The sequence below is a fragment of the Bos indicus genome, chromosome 1, assembly GCF_029378745.1.
Source record: "Bos indicus isolate NIAB-ARS_2022 breed Sahiwal x Tharparkar chromosome 1, NIAB-ARS_B.indTharparkar_mat_pri_1.0, whole genome shotgun sequence".
Taxonomy (NCBI): domain Eukaryota; kingdom Metazoa; phylum Chordata; class Mammalia; order Artiodactyla; family Bovidae; genus Bos; species Bos indicus.
This window is the reverse complement of record NC_091760.1, coordinates 107,141,690-107,151,965: the sequence shown is the minus strand read 5'-3', so window position 1 is coordinate 107,151,965 and position 10,276 is coordinate 107,141,690. Positions and strand designations below refer to the sequence as shown.

The window sequence follows — 10,276 nt, the reverse complement described above, 5'->3', positions numbered from 1 at the left end:
TCATTGCTGTTTTCTGCAAGTTGTATGGTTGGTATCTTGAAATGGAACTCCTAGATATCAATGGGGATGTTGGGAGTCTAGAATGGTAGAGGTAGATAGCATTTGAGTATCGGAGGCAAAACTGTGTAGTTACTGCAGCAAGGCCAGAGTGCTGTGGGGGCCTTGGTCTACAGTATCTACAGCGATGTCTGAAAGATGACAATGTTCCTACATGTGAGATGGGTGAGTGTCCAAGTGAGGTGGTGCTTAATTTTGGAACATTAACTTTATCAGTTTTGTTACAATGATACATAGTAATTGTAAAAAATTACCATTTTGGGGACCATTCATCCAGATTTCTCTCTGTGATTTTGTTTATAATTTTTCAGGTGTAGGATCTGGTTGTATGTGTTATTCTTGAACTATATTTTTAGGCCAATATTTTGTAGTCATCTTTCCTTATCAATAAAGATAAACATGCTAGAGAGTTCTGAAGATATAAAGACAGCATGACATAGTTTTAAGCACCTAGACGTTGAACCAGACTGCTTGAATTCAAATGCTAGTCCCATCAATTTCTAGCTTTGTGAAATTAAGTTGAATTCTATGTCTCAGTTTGCACATCTCTAAATTGGGTAAAACAACGCTATCTTCTTTTTAAGATTATTGCAACAATTAAATGAGTTAATATATACTTAGTTCAATGCTTGACAAGTGTTGCTGTTATTAGTTATTGCTTTATAGTCTCCCAATAATGGGCATTTAAATTATTGGTCTCTTTTAACTTGTGTAAGAAATATTGCAGTGAACTTTTTGCCCTTATATCTTCTTATATCTGTGTGATTATCTTCTTAAGAACATTCCTAGAAAAATTGGATTTCTAGAGCAACAGTCATGACCCTTTTCCTGAATGATACTTTTTATATTTTCTAGACTTTACCACAAGTTTCTAGCTTGAGAATTGTGTACTCCCCAGTCTATATTTGTAAATATGGATGTGTCCTTTAATCTCTTTTTAATTATTAAATAGGAATTTGAACCCAAGCAAGAGGAAATTAGAAAACATGGGCTCAGATGATCATTTGGTGCTTTGTGACTGAAATTGCTTTTAATTTTATCCTCTGCATGTTTTAGCTTGAATGCAGCAGCACTGGATCTCAACCAAGGGTCTTATTTTCAGAACAAGTCAGTTAAATCAGTGACCTTGTACTGTGACCTTACATGGCCCATGTAAGGGCCATGCTCCTTTGAAAAGGGGTTTCTGCAACATGACCCCACAGTTGAATGGATAATACCTGAGTCTTAAGAAAAATATTTCATTGATCCCCCCACCTCTGCACCCAGATGTAGCGTTTAGATGCTTCCATTTCCGTCACGTTTATATCTTATCTGATCCTTATGGCAATGGTTGCTGGCCAGACACTATAACTCCCACGTGGCTGCTGCTGCGGGGGCGGGGAGCGGAGAAGGCAGACGTGGTCCTGGGCAAGGACAAGTGCAGGGAGCAGCAGCTGCTGTCATTGCCCTTGTCCCACATCTGCGTCTTCATAAAGAGCTCCCCCGTGAGGTGTCCAGAAAGCCCTGGTGCTCACGGCCAAGGTCACGCAACATTGTTCACTATCTCACCACCTATTCCTGTAGCAACCCGAGTGGAAAAGAAAAGAAAGCACTCACAGTGATTTATCAAATACCGCAGAGGAATCGGAAACTTTTTAGCCTCTTGCAGATACACCATCAAGGACGATTTTAGCTAGTAGATATCTGAAAATGTTGAAGAGGGAAGAGAAGGAGAATGACAACAGCGATGAGAGCGATGACGACCATGTGGAATCCTAAACCAAAAGGTGCTTTGAAGCTCAGCCTGGTGAGGGCCCGCGAGGATTAGCTCCTGTACTCTCAAGCAGGCAGTAGTCAGTTCACTCTTCAGAAACCTGGCGGACGTTGTATTCTTTCCTGGCTGAGATGGAGCATAATGTACCTCTGCCATAAACAGCCCAAAGGAAAGAAACCCAGATAGCACCTTCTTCCCCAGACCGTCAATGCAGCTCGAGTGGGAGGGAGGGACGGATATATGGCTGCGAACCCTTGGGCACGGCCAGCCTGCAGCGGTAAGCTCTAGCGGCAAAGACGAGTTTTCTTCACCTCCTAGTTTACAGATGAGCTTCCCTGGTGATTCAGTGGTAAAGAATTCACGTGCCAATGCAGGAGACCTGGGTTCAATCCCTAGGTTGGGAAGACCCCCTGGAGAAGGAAATGGCAAGCCTCTCCAGTATTCCTGCCTGGAAAATCCCATGGACAGAGGAGCTGGCAGATTACAGTCCATGGGGTCTCAAAAGAGGGGTCTCAAGAGTCAAACATGACTTACCGATTAAACAACAACTAGATTACACATAGATTTTGGAGAACTTCTAAATATGTGTAAATTCCCATATGTATATTTTGAGATTAGTTCTTATAACAACTAGATTCTGCTTTAGTATGTTTAATATGTTGAAACTACATGTTTTAAATATGTAGCCTATGGGTAGTATGTTACCTTTAAATTTTTGTACTTCAAGAAAATTTGTTTGAGGCTCATTCCCTAGGAGTGCTTAAAATAGACAATAATCACATCACCTAGGTCAGTTTGTGGAGATTTTATCTGAAGGCAGAGGAATGAGCTACCTAGAATTTTTATGTATTTTATTCCTTTGGTGATTCACTAATATGGCTCAGTCATCCTTGAAACAATATTCCAATCCTAGACTTTGATCCCAAGTCACATGTGAACCTTTAAAGTGTTGTTTATATCCATTCTACATTTTGTTTCCTAAAAGTTTCATTCTGTAATGAGTTAATTATGCAATGTCATTCAACTTCAAAGTCATTCTAGTTGGTTTTATTAAAAATGTAGATGCTCTTTAAAAAAAAAAAAAAATAAGAAGAAAATAGTTACTGGCTTGCTTCACTTCCCATGGCTCCTTGTCTCTGAGTCTCTGAACTGTTTATTTCCTTCTAGGACAAAGGACGGAGAAGGCAATGGCAACCCACTCCAGTACTCTTGCCTGGAAAATCCCATGGATGGAGGAGCCTGGTGGGCTGCAGTCCATGGGATCTCGAGGAGTCGGACACGACTGAGCGACTTCACTTTCATTTTTCACTTTCATGCATTGGAGAAGAAAATGGCAACCCACTCCAGTGTTCTTGCCTGGAGAATCCCAAGGACGGGGGAGCCTGTTGGGCTGCCGTCTATGGGGTCGCACAAAGTTGGACACGACTGAAGCGACTTAGCAGAAGCAGCAGCAGGACAAAGGAGCTTAATCCTTCCACTCTGTGTTTTCTGCCCCTCTAAGGATATCTTTACCTTTACTCTCTGCCCTTCTAAAAGTTAACTTACTCTTTTCTTGAAACTTTTTTTCCTAACCTAAGCTCTGAGTGCCTCTCTCTAAGCTCTGTTTCTGTGTAACAGTCCTGTTTTAGGGATTTCATCGTTCCTCTCTTTGCAGTGTTCTAGCAGCTGGTTCCTTCTCTTTGCAGTGTTTTAGCAGATGGAAGCATGGGAGGTGGTGAAGTCAAGCATTCAGATAGATTCAAACTGGTCTCAATTCATGTTTTTATGAGTTCATTCTTCATTTACGCTTCCATTCATGTTTTCACATAGGTATTATTCACTTGCTTAGTCATTATTCACTTATTCCTGCATGAAATATTAATACATTCTACCATCTGCATTCAATTCTCACACATTCATCTCAACACTTATTCATTCATTTATGCCTTTATTCATTCAGTTATTGAATGCATTTACATAACATTTATTTATTTTAAAGATTTTTAAAATGTGGACCATTTTTAGTCTTTATTGAATTTGTTACAATATCACTTCTGTTTTATGTTTTAGTTTTTTGGCCATGAAGCATGTGGAATCTTAGCTCCCCAACCAGGGATTGAACCAGCACCCCCTGCAAGGGAGGGCAAAGGCTAAACCACTGCACCACCAGGGAAGTACCCGTTTACATAGAATTTATATACTCAACAATTTTTTAATTAATTTTTTTTATGTCAGCCAGGAAAGCAGGAAACCAATGGCACATTTAAATCAGGATAATTGAAGGGATTATGAGAAATAGATGGGGAAACAGTGGAAACAGTGTCAGACTTTATTTTGGGGGGCTCCAAAATCACTGCAGATGGTGATTGCAGCCATGAAATTAAAAGACGCTTACTCCTTGGAAGGAAAGTTATGACCAACTAGATAGCATATTAAAAAGCAGAGATATTATTTTGCCAACAAAGGTCCGTCTAGTCAAGACTATGGTTTTTCCAGTAGTCATCTCCGGATGTGACAGTTGAACTATAAAGAAAGCTGAGTGCCAAAGAATTGCTGCTTTTGAATTGTGGTGTTGGAGAAGACTCTCGAGAGTCCCTTGGACTGCAAGGAGATCCAACCAGTCCATCCTAAAGGAGATCAGTCCTGGGTGTTCTTTGGAAGGACTGACGCTGAAGCTGAAACTCCAATACTTTGGCCACCTCATGAGAAGAGTTGACTCATTGGAAAAGACTCTGATGCTGGGAGGGATTGGGGGCAGGAGGAGATGGGGATGACAGAGGATGAGATGGCTGGATGGCATTACCGACTCTATGGACATGAGTTTGAGTGAACTCCGTGAATTGGTGATGGACAGGGAGGCCTGGTGTGCTGAGATTCATGGGGTCGCAGAGAGTCGGACACAACTGAGCGACTGAACTGAACTGAACTGAATTGAAGGGATTATTTACAAAGGCTTTGGCAGAGTATAGGAAAACCACAAGGATTAGTGCAAGACTAATACTTTGGCCCCCTGATGTGAAGAAATGACCATTTGGAAAAGACTCAATGCTGGGAAAGATTGAAGGCAGGAGGAGAAGGGGACGGCAGAGAATAAGATAGTTGGATGGCATCATGGACTTGATGGACATGAGTTTGAGTAAACTCTGGGAGTTGATGATGGACAGGGAAGCCTGGCGTGCTGCAGTCCACAGGGTCGCAAAGAGTCGGACACGACTGAGCGACTGAACTGAACTGAAGTGTAACACTCTGGAGCTAACAACAGCCAGTCCCGGTTACCATCTCTGGCTCTGAAAGGAAAAGGGGGAGAATAATTGAGACTTTTCATTGTGGTATCCCTGCCTGGATGGGAGAGAATCTGGGCATAAATACCAGATTGAATTCTCCTTCCTTTGGCAGATCTTTTGCCAATGCCTCCACTCTACAAGTATTTTCTGCATGGGAACTATGTCAGTGTGCGACACAGAGGGCAGAGGCAGTCGGCACTGGTCAGCCTTCTGGGGGCAGGGCAGGATGAAGGTTGGTGGAGAATGTATCTGGAGAGGCAAAGAAATGGAGAGAGCAGTCCCCATGCTCTCTGAAGTTCTGAAGCTAGTCAGCAATGCATCTTCCCTCTTCTTCTTTTATAATTAAAAAATACTGTATTTATTTTAAACAATTAAAAATTATTTTCCCATTGAGGTTATTAAAGAATACTGAGCAGAATTCTGTGTGCTGTACAGTAAGTCCTTGTTGGTAATCTATTTTAAATACAATGGGATGTACATGTCAATCCCAAACTTCCAATCTCTTCTCCTTTCTTATTACTGAGGAAGAACCAGTAATGGGCAAAAAAATTCCTGCTTAGGAAATTACTTTCATCACAGAGAGCCACATAGACTAGAGTCAGCCTGGTTACACATGCTGGCTATCTTGGATTTTGCTTTTTTGGGAAAGTCTTTCCGGTTCTTCCATCACCCCCATCCCAAAAAAGTGCTGTTTCCTACGACAATGTTTTAACGATAAATTGTGTCTGAATGACTGCATTCTGCATTCTACACACCTTGATTATCTTAGCCAGGGCCTGGCAAAGAGTAAATGTCAAACGCAACAGTGAAAGAACACCTGGGTGCTGAAGCATCAAGATGCTGTGAATTTCTTCCACTCTACCACAAGGTGGCAACAGTTACCATGGTCCAATTTTCTTATCTGCAGGACTCAGGCACACATCTTCATCCACTATCCTGTGAATAGAAAAAATCTATTCTTAAAACTCAACATTAAAAAAACTAAGATCATGGCATCTGGTCCCATCACTTCATGGCAAATATAAGGGTAAAAAGTGGAAACAGTGACATTTTATTTTCTTGGGCTCCAAAATCACTGTGAACAGTGACTGCAGCCATGAAATTAAAAGTCCCTTACTCCTTGGAAGGAAAGCTATGACAAGCCTAGCCAGCATACTAAAAAGCAGAGATATCACTTTGCCGACAAAGGTCTGCATAGTCAAAGCTATGGTTTTTCCAGTAGTCATGCCTGGATGTCAGATTTGGACCATAATGAAGTTTGAGTACCAAAAAATCGATGCTTTTGAATTGTGGTGCTGGAGAACATTCTTGAGAGTCTCTTGGACTGCAAGGGGATCAAACCAGTCAATCCTAAAGGAAATTAATGTGGAATATTCATTGGAAGGACTGATGCTGAAGCTAAAGTTCCAATGCTTTGGCCACCTGATGCCAAGACTCTTTGGAAAAGACCCTGATGCTGGGGAAGATTGAAGACAGAAGGCACAGGGGAAGACAGAGGGTGAGATGGGTAGATGGCATCACCACCTCAATGGACATGAATTTGAACAAACTCCAGGAGAGAGTGGAGGACAGGGAAGGCTGATGTGCTGCAGTCCATGGAGTCTTAAAGAGTTGGACTTGACCTATAGACTGAACAACAACAAAATTTTAAAATAACTATATCAAGGAGAGAATAATACACTGATGGTGAGGAAGAGAAAAACAATTGCATATCTACTTTCACTAATATTATTAGATATGGCACTGTAAATTTTACTTTAAACAGCATTTGAAAAACATTACTAAATTTCTGAAACAAAATTGGCCTCTGTGCAAATGTTAGATAAACAAATGGATTATCCCTGCCCTATACGGTTCCTAGCTATATAATTTGTTCACCCAAAGTCTCTTCTCTGGGCTCTTCCCATACACCTGGCCCTTTTTCTTGCCCTCAACGTTAACAAGTCCCATAGGTTCAGGTTCTCAGTGACTTGCTTCTGTTCCCTCTTCTCTGCAGCCACCTCTATCTGTGCAGAAACTATATACTGTGCTTCTTATACTGGCCTGTGGATGCTGAAATTCATCCCTGTTTCTAGTCTTTTTAACTCTTGAAGAATGGCACCATTTTTTAGAAATTGTTGCTGAATGTTCTTTACAAGCTCAGGGATGAAGCTGTCCTAGTGAGGTGAAGTGTAATTTATCTAGTTTTTTTTTTCTTTTTTAAAATACTTACATTTCTTGAATGTGTTAGAAACAATGTAGAGCGTTGTGCCTGCATATTTTTTAATCTGCAGAAAACTTGCTTCTATTTTACTACGTTTGCACTTTGGCAAAGATTACCAAGACTTGTCTAACACTTACCAACAATTCTGGATTTAGCAATAAAATTTTCCCCTATAGTTTAAAATAAACTATGTCCAAAGGATTAAGAAAAAGAATGCTAAATAAGATCAGACTTTTTTTTTTTTTAATAATCAAGGGGTCTCTCAGTCAGTCAGTTCATTCACTCAGTTGTGTCTGACCCTTTGCGACCCCATGGACTGTAGCACGCCAGGCTTCCCTGTCCATCACCAACTCCAGGAGCTTGCTCAAACTCACGCCCATCAATTTGGTGATGCCATCCAACCATTTCTTCTTCTGTTGTCCCCTTCTCCTCCTGCCTTCAATCTTTCCCAGCATCAGGGTCTTTTCTAATGAGTCAGTTCTTTGTATCAGGTGGCCAAAATATGGGACTTCAGTTTCAGCATTAGTCCTTCCAGTGAATATTCAGGACTGATTTCCTTTAGGATGGGTGGTTGGATCTCCTTTCTATCCAAGGGACTCTCAAGAGTCTTCTCCAACTCCACAGTTCAAAAGCATCAATTCTTTGCTGCTCAGCTTTCTTTATAGTCCAACTCTCACATCCATACTTGACTACTGGAAAAACCATAGTTTTGACTAGATGGACCTTTGTTGGCAAACTAATGCCTCTGCTTTTTAGTATGCTGTCTAAGGGGTCCCTACAGAAGATGGATAAGAAACCATGGGGGTGGATGGCTGGACCATGAGTAATTCCTGAAGCTGAGAAGAGGAGCCTAAGAGCTCAGAGCAGGAGGAAGGGGTGAGATGGGTAAAATTTTCAGCTTCTCAACACAGAAGACTTAAGAACTTAAAAAATTTCAGTTAAGGTGTCTGCCTTAGTAAGAGACAAGAATAAGATGAGCAGTAGGGAGAGAACAAAGAAAAGAACGAGGCACATCCACAGTTGTGTTGGTGTGCACTGGAGCCTGGCAGTGAGTGGAGAGAGTCCCTAATATGTTGCCTCTCCTGAATCTTCCAGGCTTTTCTCATTGCTGAGGGAGAGCTCACACTCATTGACCACCTACCGTGTCCCAGGAACCATATTAATCTTTTCCATATTATATCACTTGAGTTTTATAATCATTCCACATCAAAGTACAATTCTCAAAAAGGTAAAAACATGATTTTCACAGGAAGATATAATGAATGTGTGTCAAAAATGTATTCAACTCATTATGAATGAACTAGTAAGATGGCAAAACTGATTTCCAAGACCATTTGAGGAAGAGGGGTATATGTAGCATACCAGGAAAGGAATCCTTAAAAGATTGTTAATGTCTACAGATAATAAAATGGTTACCTTTGTTTTTATTATATTTGTACTGGACAGCAATCTGCAAGTTAAAATGTAACTCCATATTTTGGGGCCTCTAATCAAAAAGCAAATTGGAAAGTCAAACAAAGGTATATTCTAGGGAATGAGTTCTGGGCCAGGCCTGATTAAATGCTGACCAAGCATGACACTGAGAGGACATGAAGTTACTCTCTTTACTTACAGTTTTTGTTTAGTCTCCAGTCTTTCCCTCTCTAGACTGAAAACTCCACGGAGTCAGAAACTGGTGTGTCTTGTCTTTTTCACCATGGTGACAATCATGCAAGTATGTAATACACACTGACAGGCCCTAAGTATGCAGTGAATAAATGTCTGGCTGAATTGAATTGAGTTAAGCAACAGTTAGAACTGGACATGAAACAACAGACTGGTTCCAAATAGGAAAAGGAGTTCATCAAGGCTGTATATTGTCACCCTGTTTATTTAACTTATATGCAGAGTACATCTTGAGAAACGCTGGACTGGAAGAAACACAAGCTGGAATCAAGGTTGCTGGGAGAAATATCAATAACCTCAGATATACAGATGACACCACCCTTATGGCAGAAAGTGAAGAGGAGCTCAAAAGCCTCTTGATGAAAGTGAAAGTGGAGAGTGAAAAAGTTGGCTTAACACTCAACATTCAGAAAACGAAGATCATGGCATCCGGTCCCATCACTTCATGGGAAATAGATGGGGAAACAGTGGAAACAGTGTCACACTTTATTTTTCTGGGCTCCAAAATCCCTGCAGATGGTGATTGAAGCCATGAAATTAAAAGACGCTTACTCCTTAGCAGAAAAGCTATGCCCAACCTAGACAGCATATTAAAAAGCAGAGACATTACTTTGCCAACAAAGGTTCATCTAGTCAAGGCTATGGTTTTTCCTGTGGTCATGTATGGATGTGAGAGTTGGACTGTGAAGAAGGCTGAGTGCCAAAGAATTGCTGCTTTTGAAGTGTGGTGTTGGAGAAGACTCTTGAGAGTCCCTTGGACTGCAAGGAGATCCAACCAGTCCATTCTGAAGGAGATCAGCCCTGGGATTTCTTTGGAAGGAATGATGCTAAAGCTGAAACTCCAGCACTTTGGCCACCTCATGCGAAGAGTTGACTCATTGGAAAAGACTCTGATGCTGGGAGGGATTAGGGGCAAGAGGAGAAGGGGACGACAGAGGATGAGATGGCTGGATGGCATCACTGACTTGATGGATGTGAGTCTGAGTGAACTCCGGGAGTTGGTGATGGACAGGGAGGCCTGGCGTGCTGCGATTCATGGGGTCGCAAAGAGTCGGACACAACTGAGCGACTGATCTGATCTGATCTGATAACTCAATTCAATTTCTATAGAAAGGTTAACAACTTTGAGAGCATAAAACCAAAATAGTAGGTGAGTGGCAGATTCCCTGAGATTTCTTATACCCTCTCAATAGGAATGTGTATTAGTTCCCTATGACAGTTGTTAACAAGTGATCCCAAGCTGGGTACCTTGAAACGACAGAAATCTATTCTCTCCCAGTCCTGGAGGCTAGAAGGATGTTGCTAGGGGCCCTATAAAGGGGTTGCCAGGGTTGT

At 41.4% G+C, this 10,276-nt stretch overlaps 1 pseudogene; it reads left to right on the top strand.

Annotated features, from left to right (window-relative positions):
* The first annotated feature begins 218 nt into the window (after positions 1 to 218).
* LOC109562999 (chromatin accessibility complex protein 1 pseudogene) lies at positions 219 to 1,815 on the top strand (annotated as a pseudogene).
* The last annotated feature ends 8,461 nt before the right edge of the window (positions 1,816 to 10,276 follow it).